Source organism: Macrobrachium rosenbergii, chromosome 51 (assembly GCF_040412425.1).
Source record: "Macrobrachium rosenbergii isolate ZJJX-2024 chromosome 51, ASM4041242v1, whole genome shotgun sequence".
Classification (NCBI taxonomy): Eukaryota; Metazoa; Arthropoda; class Malacostraca; order Decapoda; family Palaemonidae; genus Macrobrachium; species Macrobrachium rosenbergii.
Window position 1 is genome coordinate 58,382,883 of NC_089791.1, and position 23,899 is coordinate 58,406,781.

Below are 23,899 nucleotides of genomic sequence, written 5' to 3' on the forward strand. Positions count from 1 at the left end.
GGATAAATGACATTCAATGCAGGTTCTTTTGGGTTGTAATTTACTAAAAGACTAAAAAAATAAAAAAGGCAGGTCAAACACTGAATAGGCTGAATAAGATTTGGTAATCGAATAGACTATAACTGCATACAAGGGTAAGATTATATATTAGTCTACTATAATCCATACTGGTATACAGATATCAATCATGGTATGACAATGAAACTATACCTAAAAGATTTTGTTGATTATAAAATATTAAGAGTCAGGCAGCAGGATAGTGAGAAATGATGACATACAGAAACCATGTACTTTCAAGTGAAGATGAGATAATGATGAACAGGAGATGGAGACAGCTTGGATATATTCTCAAAACCCCTCAGAGAATATTATATGATGATGTCAGGTGGAATACTGTGAGCACTATAAGTGTTGGAAGACCAGGCCTACTCGGATGAGAATTATGTGAACAGAGGGTGGGGATGAAAACAGAGTTCTGGAAGGCAAAGCATAAGGAAGACATGGGTGGTAGAATTTCACTGAGGCCCTTTGAGCCAAACAGCTCTAAAGGCAATGGCATGTTCATTAGGCCAACGTATTTCCAATTAATTCTAGGATGTCCACTTTATTTCTATTATTTTTAAGAGTTTACAACTGCTTAGCTCTAATTATTGCTGTTTTCTTTTTAACTTCTTGTATTCCATCAATTTCTACATCATGTTACTATTCTACATCCACATCTATAATTTCCTTTACCTTCACCATATAACCCATTTAACATTAAGGAAAAGTGTCACAACAAAAGATATATAACATGTCCAGCTATCCCTAACATCAGATCTGTAAGTAACTGTAATAATATAACGTACGTAGAAAAACAGGAACTATTTATTTGATTTAATATAGTGTGTGAAATACTAAATGTTCAGGCCAGACATGTTCCCCCTTTGCACTTGACAATTAATAATCACAGGAATTTATGTAACACTAACGTTTATGTTGAGGATAGTTATCACAGCATACATGAGTACAAAACTTTCAAGACACACCCATTTCACCATATAAATATTAGTATTCCAGATGCTGTATTATGGATGACAATAACAGACATAAGTGGTGGAAAAATATATGCAGTGATTAAAAACTGCTTAACCTTATGGACTTAATGGAAAATGATCATTTTTGTCAATTATTAACAAAATTTTTACCTACGTACACTGATATTTTTTCCAATAATGTATCATTGGAGATACAAGGGTAAGTTTAACAGATATAATCAATTTGTTATTAAAATGAGCTCTTACATGAAATGAATAGCACTGCTCTAAATGAAAATAATTTCATAGGATGTGTTCAAGGTTAAATTCTTGGATTAGATTGAAGCAAAGCTAAATAATTATGTAAAACCAATGCATTTGACTAACTTAGCTTAATAATCAAGTTGGATTTTAGAGGTAAATAATGGTAATATACAGTACTATTTACTTTGTAAAGACATCAGACCTCTCTTCCTTTCCCATCAATCGCGATCATGTATCGCATCTATCAACACAGCGAGAATCTCATGTATATATTTGTATGTAGAATTTCCTGGCCTTTTCCCCAGTATATATTTTATCACTGTATGTACATTATGTCTTTTATTATTGCTATCTGATTGACTGTTAACAAACACAAATTGCTCTCACTCAGCATAGGTCACAGCAATCGAAGGTCAGGCACTTCGTTTCCGTCCGCACGCTGCTATGTACACCTAGGCTATGCCCAGGTAAATAAATTAGTCAGTACCCAGTTCTGTCTCCTTGACCTCACAACTTAACTTTCACAAATGAAAATCAGAGACTTTCTAATTGCGATGCCATAGTTATTTATCATGCTAAGACCTTACATTTTTTAAACTGCAGCTAATTCTATGCAAATTTTTGAAAAATGCTCATTATTTTTTGTCATTGAAGCACTAAAATACGTATTATCTAAGGTACTCTTTATATTGTTAGCTTATAATGTTTTACAATGTTGTAAAGTAATGCAGTAATAAAAAAATTTCGATCCACATTTACCCCTAAATTTTTTTCTTTTTTCAAAAACTTTCCATAAATGTTAAAAAACACTGTCTCACTGTTAATAAACATCAATATACATATAATGGAGTATGTAAATAATTACCCCCTAAAAAACCTTGAAAGACAATTAATGAAGAAGATTATGGTGATTGATGAAAAAAATCGCAAAAAAATTAATACTGTCACACACACAGGTAATAAACATACCTAAATAAATTCAGAGTACATTAACAATAACCCAAGAATTCTGTAAATAATCATTAACGACGAAAATAATGGTGAATAATGAAAAGAACGTTTAAAATTTGAAAAAATTTTGAAACATACCACACCTAAGTAACAAGCATCAATAAGCAAAGTATGTTAATTAGAATACTAACAAACTTGATTACTGGTGAAAATAATGGTGATTAATGCATAAAAGTAAATAATGGCTAAAAATGCATGAAAATGATGGATAATGGCAAACAATAGGTTTACTCACCAAAATTTGAGTTCTCATCTTATGAATCTTTTCAAGCAGTTGGTTGCAATAGTCCATAGACTGACAGGTTATCAACAAGGAATGGGGGGAGACCAGATATGTTGAAAAAACTATGCCACACTTTGCATCTGTAACACACCAAGTTGACAGACAGACAAGGGCATGGCATGATCTGCTGCAATTCCACGGCAACAGAGACCCAGTCACCGTTAAAGAGTTTGCCAGTCTCCGGGACACTGGAAGCCACATATCTTTTTTTACTCTGTGCCTTTTGTCCTTGTTCAAGGTGAGAGATATCTATTCCAGCCTCCCTCCCATCAACATGAGCTTCCATGAGCTGCTCACAGGTGTTGCAGACATTCTCCTTCACAGGGCAAAAACCGACATGAAAATGGTGACTGAAAATTCTGCAATATCTCAATTTCATCCTGGCACCATCAGGTTCGTTGACACCCATCTAATAATGGTATTTTTCATAGTGGTCTGATGCTGATGTGAGACTCCAAATACTGGCAGTTCAGGGTGTGTTGCAGGGTGTAGTGGCTGGAACAAACAAGCAACTGCGTTTGTGGACGACTTACTGTTTCCTGGTTCTGGGGCCTGTGCCCCTAAGGCAACTTACCCATAGCAACTTGGGTTCTCATAACAGTTATTACAAGAATGAAGAGGAAGCCAGCTTTGCAGATTGTTAAAACAAAGGGGGGCAACCTTCCGGGCTGGAACAGTTTTCTTCATACCTGTCGTCTTTATGATTTTATAGGACAGGTCATGGTTTATTTACTTTGAACACCATTAGCTGCCCATGTTTCTGGTCTAATGTCACTTTTTCTTCCTTTAACCTGTTGTACCAGGTGTTCAACCTCATCAAGAGAAAGTTCCACAGGTTGAGAACCTGTGCTGGCACCTGATTTCAAGACTGATGATAAGGGACTACTAGTTGTACAAAAGGAATGGGACATCACAATCTACATCACTGTTACGGGGATGAACAAACTCACAATCTTTTGCATCACTATCACCATAATCGTAATAATGATGAGATTTTTTCCCCTTTCTTGTCACACTACACTACAAGGCCTTGCTTCCTCGTTACCTATTCCTTTTCATTTCTCTTGAATATAACCGCTTTTCTCTTTATTCTTGCCGATTACTATACTGCGTTGCGCAATAACCACACTATCACCATGATTTATAACTGTAAAAGGCTCATGACCATCACCATTACTATCATCTGAACACGAAACTTGTCCATAATAGTTTTAGCCTATCAAAGGCTAGGCCTAGGGTAGCAGCCATGGGCTCCTTTTTCTTTTTGCTGTTTTTGACACTCTCCAGGGATAGCCCAGCAACATCGAACACTCCAATAGAATCTACGTTGTCTAATTCAGTATTGCGGAAATATCATCACTCATTGATTACAGTTACCGACGATAATAGATTTGTTTATTTATGGAACAACCACTTGCTCAGGTTTAGATACGTCAGTTCAAAGGTATAACGTTGCCTTTGCATCGTCACCTCCTGAACTCCTTCGTCCTCGTTCCCGAGCTGTTTTTATCTCGTCTTCCGCATTTAACGAATATCTCTTTCTAATCTTCTGTTCTTTCTTTGTAAACAAGAAGATTCCAACTACACTTTTCGCTTTTTCGTGGTATGGCTGCTTAGGCCTTTTGCGTTTATTCCTTCTCTGTCAAGTTCCTTACAATTCAGACTGGAGTGGTCAGGGTCGTCTGCTGCCCCATACAACTTGCACACAATCTGTCGTTCATGCTTTTTCTGATCGTTTAGGGGTTTGCAATTTGCTCTAGCTCGGTAGACAGTAATTACTGCTAGTCTAGTATCATAACCGTATCTTCTCTTATACCTGTTATCCATTGCCTGCATACTGTATTTCTAAACCACTCTTCCTGTACTATTCCAGGTTTAGCAAATTAGCTATCTATTTCCCTTCCTTTTATTTTATTTCCTCTTTTTCGCCCTCCTGTTCCCATCTCTTCCATGCAATGCCTAAATATTTCCATCCATTTATTGTTCCCATCTCCTTTCATTTCCTCTGACACACCTTTCAGCCAACCACTTTCCCTTTCTTCTACACTCTGCATAAACTATATTCTTCCACTCATAATTTAATTTCAGAAATACTCGTCTGTCCCTTAAAATACATACTACACCATTTCTATGAGCTCAAGTACTTTTTTCGCTACCCCGTTTTCAGTCTTTTGCAGACTTTTTATCTCTGGTTCACTGATGTTCATCACTGCAGTACCGTGTAATATTGATGGTAGGCTACTCTTTTCCAGTAAATTTTTCCCGTTAGTAATCTGTTGCAGTTTATTATCTTAAAACCTTATACAGTTCTGGCTTTATACCTTCTAGCCCAGTTGCTTTCCTTTCTTCAGTTGCTCCCTGTTTATTTTGGACTTCTACATTGACTCCCTCTGTAACATTTCCTTCTTTCCTCCTCATTCTATAACTTTTTCATTCTGTTTTCATGCATTTTATAAATTTCTTCTCCCAGAACCTTTTAATTTGCTTACTTGTTTCTTCTTTTGTTTGTATGTTGCCATCTTCATCATCACTAAATTTGTTCTTCTCCTTCTTCTTTCCTTCTCTTTTCACCCCTTCTGCTAATTTGTATTCATATTTAGTAATTTCCTCTTTATGATTAATTGCATCTTTTATTTTGTTTCTAGGTACTGGCAATATACCATTTTTTCCCTTGCCTTCATGTAAGTTTCTGTTTTCTATTCAGACCCTTCCTCGTCTTCTGTTCTTCCCTTTTCATTTCTCTATCATCCACAGTTCTATTCTTTCTCCTTCTTTTGACCCAACCTGTACTCTGTAATTTGTAATTAATTGCTCGTCTTCTGTCCTTTATATAGTATGGCCAGACTTTTCTGTACTGTTTTATTCTTCATTCATTTTATGTTCTATTGCTTCTGGAAACTTTTCAAGGCTTTTTTCGTGTTTTATAATACTTTCTTCCAATTTTCTCTTTTTATATTGACCTGTTGAGCATTTATATTTAGTGTGACCTTCATTATGTTACGATCTGATATGCCTAGGATCTCTATTATCATCCATTGTCATTTTCTTACATGCATGTCTTGTTATTTACTATCACTAGCCCTGCTAAGCTGCACTCTTCTGATTTCCTCTCCCCATGCACACACTCCATTAAATTTCTCATTACTTTTAGGAAGGACAGTCGTTGCCTATTAATTTCCAATACTCTTCTCCCATTTTCATTTTCCTCTTGGTATCCATGTAGGCTACTTTAAATGTCTGTTGAAATCTCCCAGATTTATTAATGCTTTTGTATTTCCTATTTTTTTCCTCTAATTCCTCCACTAACTTTCCTTCTCTTACTTCACGTTTACCCATATAAATTATATATACTGTACATGCAGCATGGTGTATAACATCCTCAGGGACAAAAGCTCCTCTTAATGTGTCTCCCAACAGAGGGTGCGCAGTCACTCACGCTAGGTAAAAACACTGCACTAATCGTGATTTCCTACCACAAATGGTAGCGGCTCACTATTTTTCATAACACTTTTCTAGGATGCTAGAGGAAGATATTCCATTTCTACAAATTTATTACAATATATATATGAATTTATTACAATATATATATATATATATATATATATATATATATATATATATATATATATATATATATATATATATATATATATATGCATGCCAAGGAGAGGCCCAGAGAGATTTAATGCAATGACAAAAAGGAACGCCATGATGTCATGAGGGAACATGACCTCTTTCCCTTACTCTGGGTTTCCTGGAATCCATGGACACTGTGCCAACCACATTCTCCTTCTTTTCAGATCCTAGTAACCAGGACATTGGGTCTAATACACGTCTCCTTCTTCTCCCTACTCAAAAGTAGATGCCTCCCAAAGTCTCCAGCCTGGGGATCTTGGCTACCATCTCCAACTAAAGATTAAGGCTCTCTTACTTTTGCTTAGGTAAGGGAAACAGGGCAAACCTGCATTTGCTTTAGAGAGACCATATCAGATGAAATTCCCCTCCATCCATAGAACTCTTATTATGCAGTAAGGCTCATCTGAGAATTAAGAGATGGGTGCAGATCCATGGTGATTACAACCTTGAGAGAAGGTTGTCAGCTGGCTTCTCTGGAGGCAGGTCCCCCTCTAACTTCAGACCCAATTCCGTTGAAGACCATGTGATGGACACTGAGAGGTTCCTCACACATGGAGTGAGATGAATAAAAGACAATAGAGCAAGTTACGGTCGACATCCAAGACTTTCAATGCCATTTAAAGTATCTGTACCAGAAGCTTTTTTTCATATGGAGATGGTAGTATGAGCGCATCATGCCATCCAAAAAGGGGATCTGAAGGATGCAATTTAGGCTTCCATCCCTCCATTTGCCTGGAAATTCATCTGGTTTGTATGGCGGTGGAAGTTCTTCCAATTCTGAGCTCTATGCCTCAGTTAAGCGAGTCCCTTCCAGTATATGCTCATATCATGTCACCAGGAACTGTCTAGGCTCACAATCAGGGTGGCACATTGTGGAGATACTTAAATGACCAGCTAATGATGGTTGTCTAAGTTCCAGAATTATAACAACTTCATGACTTAATTAATTCATGCTGATGATTAGGTCTGGTAAACAATTTGGAATGTCTGCTCTGCATCTAACAAGGCCACTTCCTTAGGGATGGATCTGGCTACATCAGTTGACATAGTTTGTTCCACAAGAAACATTTCTACTACTCTAATATCGCTCAAGGAGGTTGTCTTCATAAGCCATTAGGATTATAGATCTGCATTAGCCCAGACCTTTAGATCAATACAATAACGAGTCTGCTTCTTCTTCTATCAAGTGCCTGGAAGACTGTAAGGATGCAAAAGCGGGCAAAAGTACAGTAATGTGATTGTACTGAAACTTGCTTCATATGAAATTGCACTTATGCTTCCTTGAGTACAGTATATGGAACTTTACAAAACTATGGAAAACCATGGTTGCATTCAATTTTAAGGAAAAGCATGTACTGTAATGGCATTGATTTCCAATGTCTTTAAAAAGAAACTTCAGTGTTCCCGAGTTTTTGAGATCCAACTCTGGAGAACAAATTTCAAAGGGATGGGAAGCATTTGTCCCTTAATGGAATATTTACACACCAGAAAAATTCTTTAAGATGATTCTTTACATATATAAAAACATTTATTTGCAAGAATGTTCCTTCCTCTAACCTTACTGTAAGACTGAAGAAGCTAAAATCTTGCCAGGAAGGTGTAAGTGGATTGAGAGAGAGAGAGAGAGAGAGAGAGAGAGAGAGAGAGAGAGAGAGAGAGAGAGAGAGAGAGAGAGAGAGAGAGAGAGAGAGAGAGAGAGAGAGAGACCTCAAACAGGTCAAATTGGTCTACAGTGCTGTTAATCTGAACTGTGGAAATAGTCAAACCACTTGATACCAGTTAAAGTCATTTTAAAGCACTGGTTTGACCTTGGAAATATATAGATTTAATCACTTCAATCTTCTGGTAACAAATAAAAATACATGATTTGTTAGCCATGTTTATTTTTGTTTCCATTTTATGAGACAAGAGTTTTTCAAATTACTATCACTACACAAAATATTTTTCCACAATGAGGGGAAGACTGGGTTCTCTGGCTTCTCTCCTTTATAAATGTCTTCTAAAAGGCAATAATAAAAAAATGTGTCCTTTTCCCTTCACAGCACTCCTGAGTAATAGGCTTCTCATGACTGTCTACAGCAATTTCCACAATGTTCAAACAGAATACTTTGGAAAATTTTTTTAATTTAAAATGGATCTATTGCTTTTCTGATTTTGTCCTTCATGAGAGCTTCTCTGTAAGTCTATGTCTGTCCTGTTTGGATTGTTATACTTTTTTAAACATTTCCTGTTATTTCTCAGCTGTATGTCCTTCATCTAAATTTTCCTGAAATGATGATTTCTTGTCTTCCCTATAATTTTCTATATTGTGTATACAGTATTCATATGTCTTGTAATCTAACTTTAATAAGAAAATCTCCCCCCAAAATGCACATACAAATTACTTCTCTCCAGTGTGGATCCTTATATGTTTCCTCAGATTACTCTTGTGATTGCAGGCCTTCCCACATTCACTGCATCTGAATGGCTTCTCCCCAGTATGAATCCTCATATGAAATGTAAGACTAGTCTTTTTATAAAATGCTTTCCCACACTCTCCACATGCAAATGGCTTTACTCCAGTGTGAATCCAATGATGATCTGTCAGAAGACTTTTAAGAGAAAATGCTTTCCCACATTCCTTGCAAATAAATGGCTTCTCTCCTGTGTGAATCCTTATATGTCTCGTAAGATCACCTTTTCGAGAAAATGCTTTCCGACATTCGTTACATACGAAAGGCTTCTCTCCAGTGTGAACCCTTTTATGGACTGTCAGATCACTTTGATATAAAAATACCCTGCCACAAACACCACACCCAAAAGGCTTCTCCCTAGCATGACTATCCCTATCTTCTTTACTGTCTTTTTTGCATGTTAGTGAATCTTCTTCACTCACTGAAGATTCAATTTTGCAAGAATATTTCACATCACCTTCATCTGACTCATAGTATACCTCTGGCTCTGTCTTGACTTCTATAAATGATTCCAGAGAGCTATCATGAGAGGCAGCACTACAACCAACCACATCCCTATTTTCATCATGGATTGGAGAAAGTGATAATGGATCTTCAATTTCACTTTTCAAAAGAGAGTTTACGGCATGTTCTGAATTCATTTTAGCCTTTTGTCCTTCAGTAATGTAGCCTTCTTATTGCTTGAATATAATAAAGGTGGAAAATCAGCCTTTGCACTTCCTATCCTAAGATCTAGAGTGCATTACTATTACCATACTTTGTTTGCAGAGCATAAGCATCCACATTAAATTAGGGTGCCATGTTCTAACACTACTAACATTTTTTATTTTCCCTGTTAAACTCTGGAATGGTCTCTGATATTATTATTATTATTATTATTATTATTATTATTATTATTATTATTATTATTATTATTACATGCCTAGCTGTAACCCTACTTGGAAAATATAAGTCCAAGGGGCCCCTATGGGGAAAGCAGCTTTTAAATTTCAAAGGGGATCACAACTAAAGTGCCTTGCACAACTGTCTCTGAGAAACTGATTTGTATTGTTGTATATAGACATTATTTTATGTCTAATGTTAACATTTTCTATTTTCTCTTCATTTTCTTCTTCCACTCAAGGGATTCTATTCCGTGGGAGTTTACTTCACAAGTTAATGGCCTTATAGGATTGTACCCAATGAATGTTGCTTCATTTTGAATGATATTCATCATAATAATAATAATAGTAATCTAAGATGCAGCTACAACATAACCAATATACTTGCTTCCAATCCAGTTCTTGATTTCTGACAATTGAAGCTGTTCCATTTAACAAACTCTTTTTACAGAAGCAAGTCCTTCTGCAAAAGATTTCCGTCATCATAAAATGCTAGCGTTTTTCATGGAGAGCTTGATGACATTCATGAATAAGGGATATTGACGGCTCTACAACAAATATATGTTAAATGGGAAACTTCACTGACATAGCAATTAAAAAAAAGGAAATACCTGAGGCCAGGTGTTGCAAATTCAGTACAGATAATAAATCTTCCAGGAGTAGAAACTTATGGTGCTATAGCTCTATTAATCAGAACTGAATTTAATTTTTAGTCGAAATAACAGTACAATAATTTGCTATGGCCATCAGTTTCACAGGTAATGGTAACTTACATTTACACTTATATCATGAAACACTCATTCATAGAAGTCTTTAGATATGCCATAAACTGATGATTATTTGCTTGAGGAGAAGTCTGAAATCAAAGAAAGAAGAACACAATAAGACAATGTAGTGAAAAAACAGAAACAAAATAAAATTGTTTATTAAAACAAAATTTTTGGCAAGCGCCATTCCATAAACTTAAAATCTTTAGGATTTTGGGGCTTCCAAAATTAGTCTCTGGCAGAGCATACACTGACCAATTATAGACACAGCAATGTTTTTTTCTTTAATTCCTCACAGTGAATTTACTCTTCATGGAACCATTATGAAGCTGATTACCTGTACTTAATTGTATTCTGCTCAAAATGGAAAACAAAGAAAATGTCAAAATAACAATTTAAAATTTGTTGAAGTTTTTGGCAGTTACTGTCATTTGACATTATTAGAATCACAAAGGATTAACAGGTGGTGTAGTTGACCAACCAAATATTATTACAGTTCAACATATTATTGTCTACATAAAGATCATCAACATCAACAATAATAATAATTATTTTACATTACCATTTATCACATTCATATCTGACCTGCATTACTTTAATGATTATTCATAACAAAACACATCCTTATGGAACAAAATACATGCATATATGTATATACATACATATAATATATATATATATATATATATATATATATATATATATATATATATATATATATATATATATATATATATATATATATACATACATATATATATATATATATATATATATATATATATATATATATATATATATATATATATATATATATATATATATATATACACACATATATATACAATATATATATATATAATAATTTTACTAACCATATATATATATATATATATATATATATATATATACACACATATATATACAGTATATATATATAATAATAATTTTACTAACCATAATGCACCTTTTACCTTTTTCATTTCTTCACAATTTGGAAATGCTTATCACTACTAAGCTTGGATCCAAATTAAGAAAGAAATGAAATTATGATACCAGGGAAAGATTTAAACTCATATCCGGGGTATCAGAACGGGGTAACGTTTATCCACCTGGCCATGAGAAAAGCTGTAAGTTTATTCCCACTCCACATGGACTCATAACTGTCATTTTCATATATATTCCCCAGAGCTGGAATAGATCCACCTTCACAATCATTGCCAAGTGTTTAATTGTTTATTGCTTTCTAGGATGAAATACATATTAGAATCTACTGGTCAATTTTTATCAGACATGTAATTTAAATAACCACAATGCCCTCTTAACTTCTCAGTTTCTTCTCACTTTGGAAAATGCTTGTCACTACTAAACCTAGATCCAAATGAAGGAAGAAATGAAGAATTTCTGATACCTGAGCAAGATCTGAATTCACATCTGGGGTATCTCCCATCAAGAAGGGTGTATGTAAGTCTATTCCCCCTCACAAGTACTGTACAGTACTAATATTTACTAGAGCTGGAATAAACCCATCTTCACCATCATAGCCAACTGTTTACTCATTTATTTCTTTTTAGGCTGAAACATATAAATTAGGATCAACTGGTCATTTTTTACCAGATACAAAGGTAATTTTGATAAAATGAATGTTTCTTAACTTCTAGATTTCTACACTTTAACACTTGTCACCTCTAAGCCTAGATCAAAATGGAGATAGCCCAAACGATAATGCTTCCATACATACTAAGTGCACTAATGTTCTGCATGCTTTCTATCATTGCCTTTCAGATAATTTATGTCAAATTTTACTTGAACTTCTACACTACATGTTGAAGATAATGCTAGGGGTGTATTCTGTCAAGCCCATTCAGTACCTCTTTGTTTCCGAGACCTAGATAAAATTTAATTAAGATGTTTGGAGGAGATGGTATTATTACTAAGGTGCTCTACAGTAACTAGGGTGCACCCACTGTTAATGCACTTAAAGATAACAACGCTACTTTCATCTGTGATTACTCTTGCACAATTAATAAGTATCTCAAAATTACACAATATCCTCTACCCTCCACTGACACAGTAACTGAACAGGTTTGAAATTCCAGATTTTTATTTATAATAATTGACCATTCTATCTAAGAAACACTTATAGTGCCTCAACAACAGCCATGATGAGTATCCAATATGTCTGTAAGGCAAGGCAGCCAAAGAAAAAGAGGACAATGTTTACTATGTGGGTGGGTGGTTTCCATAACTCTTCAATCACCTGCCATTAATTAACTACATTCAACAAACAAACCAGCTTTCACTGAAGGTATATCCATATAAAAGACAAAGGTTTGTATTGTATTCTCATTAGAATGAACAAGATATAAAATTTATAAAGTACAATAATTTGTACATATTTGTCTTTGGTATGCAAAGTTCACAGGTGACAAAGTACCCACACACTCATTCACATCATGATCATACTTCCTCAAAGGTACACTCATACACACCTTGACCATACTTCCTCAAAGGAGAAAAATTAGGCACCTTAAGTCGCACAACCTTCATAAAAACTAACTAAAGACAAGCCAAAGTCATCAAGAGGTAGTTAAAAGAAGGAATAGAAAAGAATGCTTCAACTACAGCAGCCATGACAAAAGTCCAGCAACAGAGGAGACATCTGCAGCAGTGTGGCAAAAGCAGCAGTGACACTGCAAGTCTACTAAGTAGGTGGATCCCAACACCCACCACTTGCTTTATGATGGAATGGAATACTGTATATAATTTAGGCCAAAAGTCAAGAACTGGGACCTAAGAAGTCATTCAATGCTGAAAAGGAAATTGAGAATAAAAGGATTTTGACAAAGGAAAAATCTATTTCTGGATCGGGCAGCTCCAAGAAATGGAGTCGTGTATGGTAAAGGGTGAGATTGTCACAATCACGGGACCCTGCCCTATAAAGATTCCCAATGCCAAAAGTCCCAACGAGAGAGGTGCCGATACAAGCCCATGCACTACTGCGGACTGTACACAAGGCAACACTAGTCGCATTCCATGTTAGCACCCACCCCACTAGAATGATGTTTACCATGGGAGGGAGAGAATGAAAAACAGGGTGGGTCACTGGGTGACACGGGCCCCCCCAGAAATAGATTTTTCCTTTGTCAAAATCCTTTTTCTGGATCAGGGTCCCGTGTCACCTGGTGAAATAATAACAGAGAGATAAATATCATTCTTATGCTATTAAAGACAATGAACTGCTTGTAAGGGAATAACTGAGGCAGCGAAGGGGAAAGTGACTAAGAATCAGAAAGGGAACCAGAAAGAGGGACAACGTTCCCTGCCACCACCGTAGGGAATTTAAGAGCTGCTAAAGATTTCAAATAGTGACGTTGAAAACTAGGGGAGAATTCCACCCTGAACATTTGGTAAGGTCCCCAATATTCATGTAATGAAAATAATTAGTGTAAGTGGCCACTGCTCTAATATCATGAGCTTTGGAATTGAACCTGAATAGGCTTGAAAGGTGTAACAGGAGGAAAACCTCACAGTTGCACTATTATAAAGTTATTAGGAGAAGGTGCAAAGTAAGATGGAAGAAAGGGAACATGAACAGAGGTACAGCAAGGAATGAAAGGGGTTGCAGCTAGGGGCTGAAGGGATGCTGCAAAGAACCTTAATTAAGTAATGGACTACAGTGTAAGACATGAGGTGCACTGTTGGCACTAACCCTCTATGGGGCTTGTTTTATGATACATAATTACTTTGTTACAAGCTTCAACGACCGCACCAGCTTTCCTAATAGATATACCCATATAAAAGACGACAGTTTGTATCCATGTAGGAATAAAATGACAGTATTCCAAATTGCTCTCTTTCTCTGCCTCATTTACACAACTGAGTGTATGACCTATTGAAAATTAAGTAAAAAAAATCTGGAATACCAAATAGGCAAAATGCCCTTTCTGCTAAAAATCTGTCAGCCAAGAATCCATGAACAAGTGGCTGCTCATTTATTAATGGAACACAATACCAAGATAATCATTGGTTTGTTCATTGTGAGAATGTATACCTAATCTCTTCCAGAACTAGAACTTAATCGTAACACATAGTACTCACTTTACAAATAACTTCATAAGTAATGCTGATGGCAAAAGTCCTGTAGAATTCAACACGACCAAAAGACACTTCTGTACTTTAGTGTGAGCAGCTGACATCTATAAAAGAAACAATACAGAATTCATTAAAATTCATATCTCAAGAAACAAAGTTTTAAATTCACTATACATAATGTGCATTTTCCTTGGATATATAAACCTGAATTATCTAAATATACCTTTGACAAAAGCTGGGCCAGTCATTGAAGCTTGGTTAATAGGTAGATAACTAGCAGCACCCCAGTGAACGGGTGAGGGACCCACCCTCTCATTCAACTGTCAACACCACTTGTTCCTCTGGCAACAAGGACAAAATGTTATTTCATGATTAAGTTTCATATATACTTACCAAGTAATTACATAGCTATAGTTTCAACTCACATGGCAGCTTAAATTTTTAAAATCATGGTAGTGCTTCTCTTGTTTTCGTGTAGGTGACTACCCCCACCCACTATTGGGGAACAACAGGAATAACACAGCTGAAGAGCTCAATTCATTTGTGCCCTTACGTGCATGGCAGGGGAGGAGGGGAGGCTCCGATTCAGTAATTACTAGATAAGTATGTATGAAACTTAATTTTATCATGAAAATAACATTTTCATATAAGTAACTTACCAAGTAATTACATAGCTGAATGCCACATTGACAGGAGGTGAGATACATGGATGGTCCCTAAAAAAGAATGAGATAGCGTTCTTTGAGAGAGGTCTCGAAGGGTTCTTCATGGAACACCATAAATTACTTGCAGGCCCTCTAACCTTTTCAGTCCTGTTGAGGTAATACCTGAGAGCTCTCATGGGGCAAAGAGTTCTCTCCTCCTCTTCCGGACCTAGTATGTCGGACCTACTATGTCCATTAAATTCTTTACAGTAAAGGAACGAGACCAAGGTTTAGAGGGAACCTCATTCTTAGCAAGGAATCTTACAGTTAGGGAGCAAATTGCGTCTCCCAGTGAGAAACCCACTCTTCTATCTACAGCGTGAAGTTCAATCACCAGCTTAGCTGTTGCCAGAACCATGAGGAATAACATCTTCTGGGTTAGATCTCTTAGAGAAGTTGAACAAAGAGGTTTAAAACGTGAGCCCGAGATCCATTTCAGGACCATGTCCAAACTCCATGAGACTGTTTGTTCTGTCTTAGGTTTAGAAGACTCAAAAGACCTAATAAAGTCTGAGATGTCTTGATTTGAAGCAATGTCTAGATCTCTATGATGAAAGACTGAGCTGAGCATTGATCTATAGCCCTTTATGGTTGGGGGACAAAGGCCCCTGGTTAAAGAAGTTTTAGAGGATGATGCTGCGTCTACAGGTGATCCACTTTGTTAGAAAATCTGCCAACAGCTTGGGCTGCAGGCCTTGAAAAACCCTTCGCTCGCAGGAGTTTGACAACAGTCAAAACCCTGTCAGGGCCAGAGTGGATAGTTTTCGATGAAAACTCCTGAAGTGGGATTGTCTGAGAAGCTCTGGAAAAGTTGGAAGAAGCTTCGGAAAGTCTATAAGCAGTGCTAGGAGATCTGCAAAACCACTCCTTTTGGGGCCAAAATGGAGCTATCAGGGTCATTTTGACATTTGGATGAGATTGCAGCTTGTTCAGCACTTCCCTTATCATAATGGAACGAGGAAAAGGCATATACATCCAGACTGGACCAGTCCTGTAGAAGGGCATCTGTTGCCCATGCCAGAGGGTCCTGCGTAAGAGGAGCAAAATAGATGGAGCCGATGATTTTTGGACATAGCAGAAAGATCTACGAACGTCCTTCCCCAAAATTTCCATAGGTCTTTGCAGACTCAGTGGTCTAGAGTCCATTCCATTGGAAGAATTTGGCGATGTCGGCTCAATTTGGCTGCTAAAACATTCAACCTTCCTTGGATGAATTGGGTGATCAGCTTTGTCTTGTTTTGATCTGCCCAAAGGAGAAGGGACTTGGCTGTCTCGAGGAGGGAAAAGGAGTGAGTCCCCCCTCTCTAACTTTGTTCTGTACTTCCTCCTGGAAATGTAAGAGACCAAATGAATCGGTCTCAGTTCTCTGTTGTTGATGTGAAGGTCTCTCTCTTTTACAGACCACATTCATGAAACTTCTTAGTCTCCCAGATGGGCTCCCCAACCCGTGTCCGATGTGTCGGAGAAGTAGTGTAGGTCTGGGTTCAAGGGGAGAAGAGACTTTCCTTCTACATATCTGTCTGTGGACTGCCATCACCATAGATCTTCATTGATTCCACTTGTTATCTGAAAGACATACGAGTCCACTTGAGTCTTTCGATTCCAGTTGCACTTCAGAAAGAATGGTAGGGCTCTCATGTGCAGTCTCCCTAAGTGGATGAATTGTGCTATTAAAGAGAGAGTGCCCAGCAGCCTCATCCAGTCATTGGCTGAACAAGTGTGGGCAGAGAGGAAGTGGTTGACTGCCTTCAAGCAAGACTATTCTTCTGGGAGACAGCAAAGCCCGAAAACTCAGAGTCTATCTGTATCCCCAAACAGGGAATCTTCTGAGAGGGGTTCAACTGGGATTTCTGAAGATTTATCAAAATTCCTAGGTCTTGAGTCAAAAGAAGTGTTTTCTGAAGGTCCTCCTGCACAGTAACTTTGTGGGCGAATGAATGAGCCAATCGTCCAGGTAGAATAGGATGTTGATGTCCATCATGTGTAGCCACCTTGCCATGGTGCGAGAACTTGAGTGAAGACCTGTGGGGTTGTTGACAGGCCAAAGCACAGTGTTCTGAACTGATAAACCTGGTTGTGGTATATGAAACTCAGATATTTCCTTGAATTTTGATGGATTGGTATGTGGAAATATGCATCTAGCATGTCCAGGGACATGGAGACCATCCATCTCCTTGAAGGATGGAGGCAAGGACAGATTGCTCTGTTTCCATCTTGAAACTTGTCTTCTTGATGAAAAGATTCAGGGCACTGACATTGAGGACAGGCCTCCATCACCCCGATGATTTGGGGACTACAAATAACTGATTGTAAAACCCCATCGATCGGATATCCTCGACTACTTCTATTGCTTCTTTCTTGATCAGTGATGAAACCTTTTCTGCAAGGGCCAAAATCTTCTCTGACCCTGAAGAGTAAGCTTTTTAATTTGATTGGCAGTCGTAGATTTTTTATGAAGTTCTAGGGTAACTTCACTCACTACTTCTTGTGGGAAAAGTTGATGATGGTTGAGGAAAGAGAAAAGGAGTGCTGACCTCTGGGAAGCCATGGCATTCTTGGAAGTGAATGAACACCAGAGGTCCCTTTTCTTCAGAATGCCCATAGTGAATAGGGAGGCTAACTCTTGTAAATCACACTGAGCCAATCTGACGAAAGATCCTTGGCCAGTGGAGAAAAGTCTTGAATTTTCTTCGCTAGAGCTCCTACTGTCCAGTCGAGAAAGCTTACAACTTCCAGTCTTGAAAAGGTTCTTCAGCAAATTATCAAATTCCATGCCAGAAAACATCACCTTAGCCGCAGTGAAGGCTGATCAGCGCACAGAGTCTATAAGACCCTAGAGGTCCCCTTGAGAGGCGGCAGCCACCCACAAGGAAGGAGCGTCTCCAGTAGAATATAACAGATATCGCATTGAAGAAATGTGCAAAAGGCGGGATACAGAAGGAGGCTTTCCCAGGAATCAACATCGCCCAGGGCTTTCCTAAAAGACGAAGAGAGTACCATTTTGGGGAGTAATCAGACGGATTGCTCATCATAAAAGTCGATTGAGGAGCTGCAAGTGCCGCAAGCAAGAAGAAGTCTGGAAAGGCTGCAAGAATATACTTCAAAAGCGCCACATATGCCGCAGGAGATGATTCCTGGACAAAGTCCTCCTCTTCTGAGGACAACTGAGAAGCCAAAGGTTCCGAGGTAGTCTTCAATGGCAGCGGTTTCTTAAGAAGGTCCAAAATGTTCTGCAACTGAGGTTGAATGCGCCCTAGAGAGGGATCCTGCTGAACTGGCACTGGTGCCGAGTGTTGGGGTTAAGTTGGCAGCGAGCAGTCAACTGATACTGGGCGCTTGGAAGATGTGCGTGTGGGTGCTACTGGGTGCTCTTAACTCACTGGCAGATCGGGCGTCAATAGGAGCTGGGACGCTGCTGGGCGCTCTGTTGAAATAGGGCACTCCTTGGAGGGCAGATAGGGGAGGGCGTTGAGGGACGCCTGGGTGCCAGTGACCGCCTGGGAGCCAAATACTGGCAGCCAGACGATAGATGATCTGGAGAACGCCACTCCAGGCTGTTCCAGAAGCTACAAGAAGCTTGAGGGCCCTGGAAAGGTTCTTTGGACCTTTTGGAGGGTGGAGGAGACTGCTCCAAATAAGAGGAACATCTCTTCAAGGGGTGAGACTCCTTAGCGTAAAGCCACTGGCACCTCGAGATCGGGCTGGGCGTTCCTGGCCTCGAAGAGAGACAGTGGACATCTGAGAAGTCTCTCCATCAGCCTGGAATGCGACAGGCTCGACCGAGGGGGTGACTACCTGTGGGGAGACCCCGCCAACCTCCCTTGGCCTCCAGTATGCCTCCTCCCAGTGTTAGGGTAGTCTGGCAGTGACCTTTGCCTAGGAGAGTTGGAGGGATAGGTAGTCACCTCCTCCACACTCACTGCACTGGTACTTTTATCACTGATCTTTTCCATAAGAAAATGCACAGAATCTCCTAACTGGGGTCACTGTATTCACCATAAGACTGAATTTATGGTCGATCCTGTTCCTGAGAACGGCGGAACGGTTGGGTTCGGAAGCGTGGGAGCTGGGAGTGGGTGGTGCAGGACTGACTCAAGAGACACATTTGATACAGGTAAGATAACAACTGGTACATCAATACTTACCGACTTAGGAGTTGAATGCTACTGAAAGCCTTACTCTTGGCCCTCAAAGCCGCCTTCCTCTTCTTGTCCTTTTCTAACTTAGCCAGGTGAGAGGACAAAGTTTTCCTAGTCTTTTCATCCCAGTTACCACATTCACTACACATAAGATCAATTGAGCATACCTGACCTCTGCAAGACGAGCAAATAGTGCGTGAATCATACGAAGCTTTGGTAAACCTGGTGTTGCAACCTTTACTGCAATATCGGAAACTAGTTATGCTAGTGTCAGACATAATTAATGACAAGGTCACAAAAATACAAAAGTCTAAATCGTGAAATTTCCCAAGGAAAATACTGATCGAAAACAGAGCCTAAGGTAATTCCTACTAGAAAACAACTGAACACAAGAATGATGATCGGCAATTCCCGCTAAGAAAAAAGCCAATTCGTACATCCAACTAAGTTCAAATTCAGACAGAAAAATCAAAGGGAAAAACACCACCAGATAATGGATAATATCCGTGCCCAAAGGAAAATAGGCAAAATACTTTATCATACCATGAAAATACAAGATGAATCCAAAAAACAAGCTGCTCTCCTAAAACCATGTGAGCTCTAGGATAGCAGAAACAAATTGAGGCTCTTTTCATGAGATGTTCCTCTCCTTCTCAGAAAGTGGGAAGGGCCTAGTCACTGACTCAACGGAAGAAGAGTTTAACCGCAAATTTCAAAATTCAAGCTGCTGTCAAGTAGAAACTACAGCAATGTAATTACTGGGTAAGTTACTTATATAAAACCTCAAATTCAACCAAAACATTGGATGTTGATGTCAAAGCCGGCAGAAAAGAAGTGACTATCTCTGTTTTGATGTACCTATTGTTCCCTGATAGAGGGCGGGGTAGTTATCTACACTACTGTATAAACAAACGAATCACTACTGTGAACTTCAAATTTTTAACTGCTGCACGAGTAGAAAGTATAGCTATATAATTACTTGGTAAGTTACATATATGAAAAACCATGTCTTACTTTTTAAGAACAAAGTTAACCCACTTGTGCACATAGGGTAAAGGCCTTACCTCTGGACACCAGCAACCTTACATGGGGAAGAATGAGAACAAGTCCTCACCCTACAAAAAAGAACAATACTTGTGTGAATCCATCCTTATGAGAAACACTAAGCACCAAAAAAACACCCTTTCCCTTGGCAATGGCACTGATAGTGTCTTCTGCCATTAAGAAAAAACAAGAACAGGCAAAGAAAAAATACAAACTAGCAACCAAGCAAATAAGGGTAGCACGCTACTGGTTTAAGTATTTCAGCAATCATACAATAGACAGAGAGCAAAGCATGTTTGCTTTGTCTGACGGGTGAAGAATAAGCGAGAGGTGAAGGTGAGTGAAGGGTATTACCCCTCTTTAACCCCCATCTCCACCAATTACCTACTGTACTTTGTTACCAGTTTCAACAACTGATCCAGCTTGCATTGAAGGATCCTCTTTTATTAAGGGACATAATTTGTACAGTTGTATAGTTCCTTAGGAATAAATAAGTGTTATTACAGGAAGCACACCCCTACAATAAAATTAGGTAAAACTTTGCTTTAGTTGCGCAGCCTGATTCCAGCCAGTCTTCAACCGGGACAGGTTCCTCATACATAAATAGATATAACCTTTCCTATAGCACTAAGTCCTGACCTAACCAGCTCTTACCTACCTAACCTAACTTAGGGCAACATGCCCTGACCTGGCCGGGGGGCTTTGGACCCCCTGTAACCTGTCCCGGTCAGTGACTGGCAGGAATCAGACCATGCAACTAAAGTAAAGTTTCACCTAAAATTCACCCCTGTACAAATTTAAGTTGAATCACCATGTTCTTGGAAATATTCCATAAAAATTTTACAAACATAAAAAAGAGTTTGACTGAAATCTCAGACAAGCTCTTTTTGATGTCAATGAAGTACTTACAGAATGATATCTGTGGCAGAGATTGCTGGGTGTAACACAACTGCATATAAATGATCCTTCCAGCAATCCATATGAATGCAGTCCAGCAGCTGTAAGCTCACTGATAACAGAAAAGACTCAACTGTGCATGCCCAGAGAGGGATGGGTGAGGAACCAATGCTCATGAGCACAAGAAGCAAAGGCTTAGGTCAGTACACTCTCCCCTACACACACTGGGAGAGCAATCAGCTTCTGTACCTGTTCTAAGCATTTTGTTTATTGGTGACGGGGCATGTACATGTGCAATGCCATGCAATCACAGAACTGGTGTGTGCCTAGCGAGGATGTATCATGAACACACCCGCCACTGGTATGCACTTGATCTGGGGATTGAGCACACACTGAACAATTAAGCAGGGCTGGCTCAACCAGGTGTACTTCCAGGGAAGCACAGGAGGAAAAGCCCACCCTGCAACATTGCATGCATTCTTCGTCTACGTGACCACTGAAGCACCAATCTGTAAACTAAGTATGCACAGGGTTACAAAGGCTTGGCCCAGCATGTTTCCAAAGAAATACAGGAGGAGGAGATAACCCCATTGCTTCAGTGCGCCCAGTCCAGAGATTTGGAATGTGTAGACATGAGACCTGCTGGCTCAATGAGGTGTACTGCCTGGGATGCACTAGAGGAAGAGCTTACCCTACTACCTACATGCAGTAGCTTGGGCAGTCCTTATGTCCAGGTGAGCTGAGATGGGGTACTGATGACACTTGACGAGGCCCATGCCATAAACCAGTTGATCACCCAGAGGTGTTCAAGAGCTCCACCTTCCCTGGGAGTGGAAGAGCATTTGCTCAAAGCTCTATGGGACTTCTTGTGTGAGGTCCTCTGGATCTCCCTTCTCCCTACTGTGATGAGGGTGAAGAGAGAGATGAGGAGGAGGACAAGCTCAACAGTGAGGAAACAGTGGTGGAAGAACAGTGAGTGTGCTTCTTCCCCCAACCCTTGCTCAGATCTTGCTTTCCTCCTGTGAAGAGGATGCTTAATGTTGATGTCCCGAGGCATATTCCAAGGGAATGAAAACCACCACTGGAAACTCAACAACAATGAGCTCCTAGTAGTTCCAGCAAGCGCAGACACAGCCAGACAGTTGACATCATAAGAATAGGTGTGTGATCTCCCACCTCCCATGATACTCACCCCTTGCCTGGGGAGAGGTTGCACTTCAGCAGCAAGGAGGAGGAGGAGGTACACAAACATTTGAAGTCTACCCCCTCATCCCAACAGCAGTCAATTTGCCCCTACAATAGCAACACCACTGAATGTGAAAGAAAGACAACTATAATATTAGGGAGTGGGGAGCCACCTGAAAAAACACGTACAGCAATGAGCTAACACCCTTCACAGCTTTGAAAATGAAACTATTTCTTGAAAAAATAAAAAATACAAGTTCAACTTTGCTGTCAGGTTGAGAGCAGAAAGACATTGTCCAAAGAAAAACTGCTTGGGTGACCATTGGTGAGTAAGGGGTAGTCCCCGGTCACTTCCCAATAATCAACAGTAACCTGCCTTCTTATAAAGTTCAATGATCATCTTCAGCTTGCACTGAAGGATACTCTTACATAATAGCAATGGTTTGTATTTTCTTAGGAACAGACTAGGATGTATTCAACATCCCCACGATACTTCTGTAAGTTCTGATTTTGTCAAGTTTAGGCTACTGAATATTTTTAAGGTGACAACATGCACTGGGTAAGAATAGTGACCTTAGGTTATGTTAGAGGGGAGATCCAGTGAAGGCAAAGCCTTTGGTCAGGTAAGACCAAGCATTCTATGACTGGTTATTTAAGATGTGACTGGGTCAAGTCCCAACCCTAATAATTTTAATTTACAAATTTACAGTGCCGTAAGTTAAGTTTGGTCATTCTTTTAGGCGAGGGTTCCAAGGGTGGTCAAGGACCAAAGCAGATATTTATTTTGATTTACACTAGCCCAGGGCAGGGTAGATGAGGAATTCATTGTGAGCCAGTGCCCCACAAACCTAGATCGCCCAGCGATCTAGGTTAGGTTACGTTAAATACATGCTTGTATTTCACTCCTACGACATATTGGGGGCCCAGCATCCCTATAACTACCAATTTGCTACCGAAGTTATTCGAAACGTTCAAAGCAAACATTAATACATAGGAAAATAATATTTTCAAGTCCAGAAAAGGATTGTGGTAGAAAACCTTCACCAAATTCATAGCAATAAACTCTTGATATTATGACAGGTGTATTCCTTTCCGGCAAGATCGGGACCCAAGCAACGTTTACAGGCTATAAACCATTAACGTCTCTATTTAACTTTCATTTCTACCTAAATTCGACATCAGTTATCACAATTTTCCACAAAAACAAAATAAAAAGTTTGACGTTTAGTAGTAGTAGTTGTAGTAGTAGTAGTAGTATTAGCAATATGGCTATTGAAACAGTCCCCTTGCTTGCCGTATTTTGCCTTTGGTTAAAGTTAAAGTTAAAGCACATGTTTAAGTATATTTTCTCGCAGGTGTTATATGTTTATGATAAATTCGTTATTATATCCAATTTGCTCTCTATATAGGTTTAGGCAAGGTGCTCTCGTTCAAAGACTTCCTGATGGAACGATTCCACCTTTGGCATACTTCTCAAAGAAGTTGCTACCATCATAGAGAAAGAAGCATTGTGTTTAGTAAAAG

At 38.9% G+C, this 23,899-nt stretch overlaps 1 protein-coding gene and 1 long non-coding RNA gene across 4 annotated transcripts in view; both read right to left on the reverse strand.

Annotated features, from left to right (window-relative positions):
- Positions 1 to 6,031, reverse strand: part of LOC136833446 (uncharacterized) — a 54,684-nt gene extending 48,653 nt beyond the window's left edge. Inside the window, exon 1 of the mRNA XM_067095609.1 lies at positions 2,527 to 6,031. The gene's annotated coding sequence lies outside the window, so the exon portion shown is untranslated. The remainder of the gene's footprint in view (positions 1 to 2,526) is intronic.
- A 2,008-nt stretch (positions 6,032 to 8,039) lies between these two features.
- Positions 8,040 to 23,646, reverse strand: LOC136833437 (uncharacterized). Of its 3 annotated transcripts, XR_010851469.1 has the most exons (4): positions 23,542 to 23,628; positions 14,630 to 14,747; positions 14,413 to 14,510; positions 8,040 to 10,400 (listed from the first exon to the last, which is right to left on the reverse strand). It is a non-coding gene; the product is annotated as an uncharacterized lncRNA (long non-coding RNA). The 3 variants fall into 3 exon arrangements; XR_010851470.1 differs by lacking the exon at positions 14,630 to 14,747 and having other exon boundaries at positions 8,042 to 10,400; positions 23,542 to 23,646; XR_010851468.1 differs by lacking the exon at positions 23,542 to 23,628 and having other exon boundaries at positions 8,042 to 10,400; positions 14,630 to 15,738.
- Positions 23,647 to 23,899: the final 253 nt, after the last annotated feature.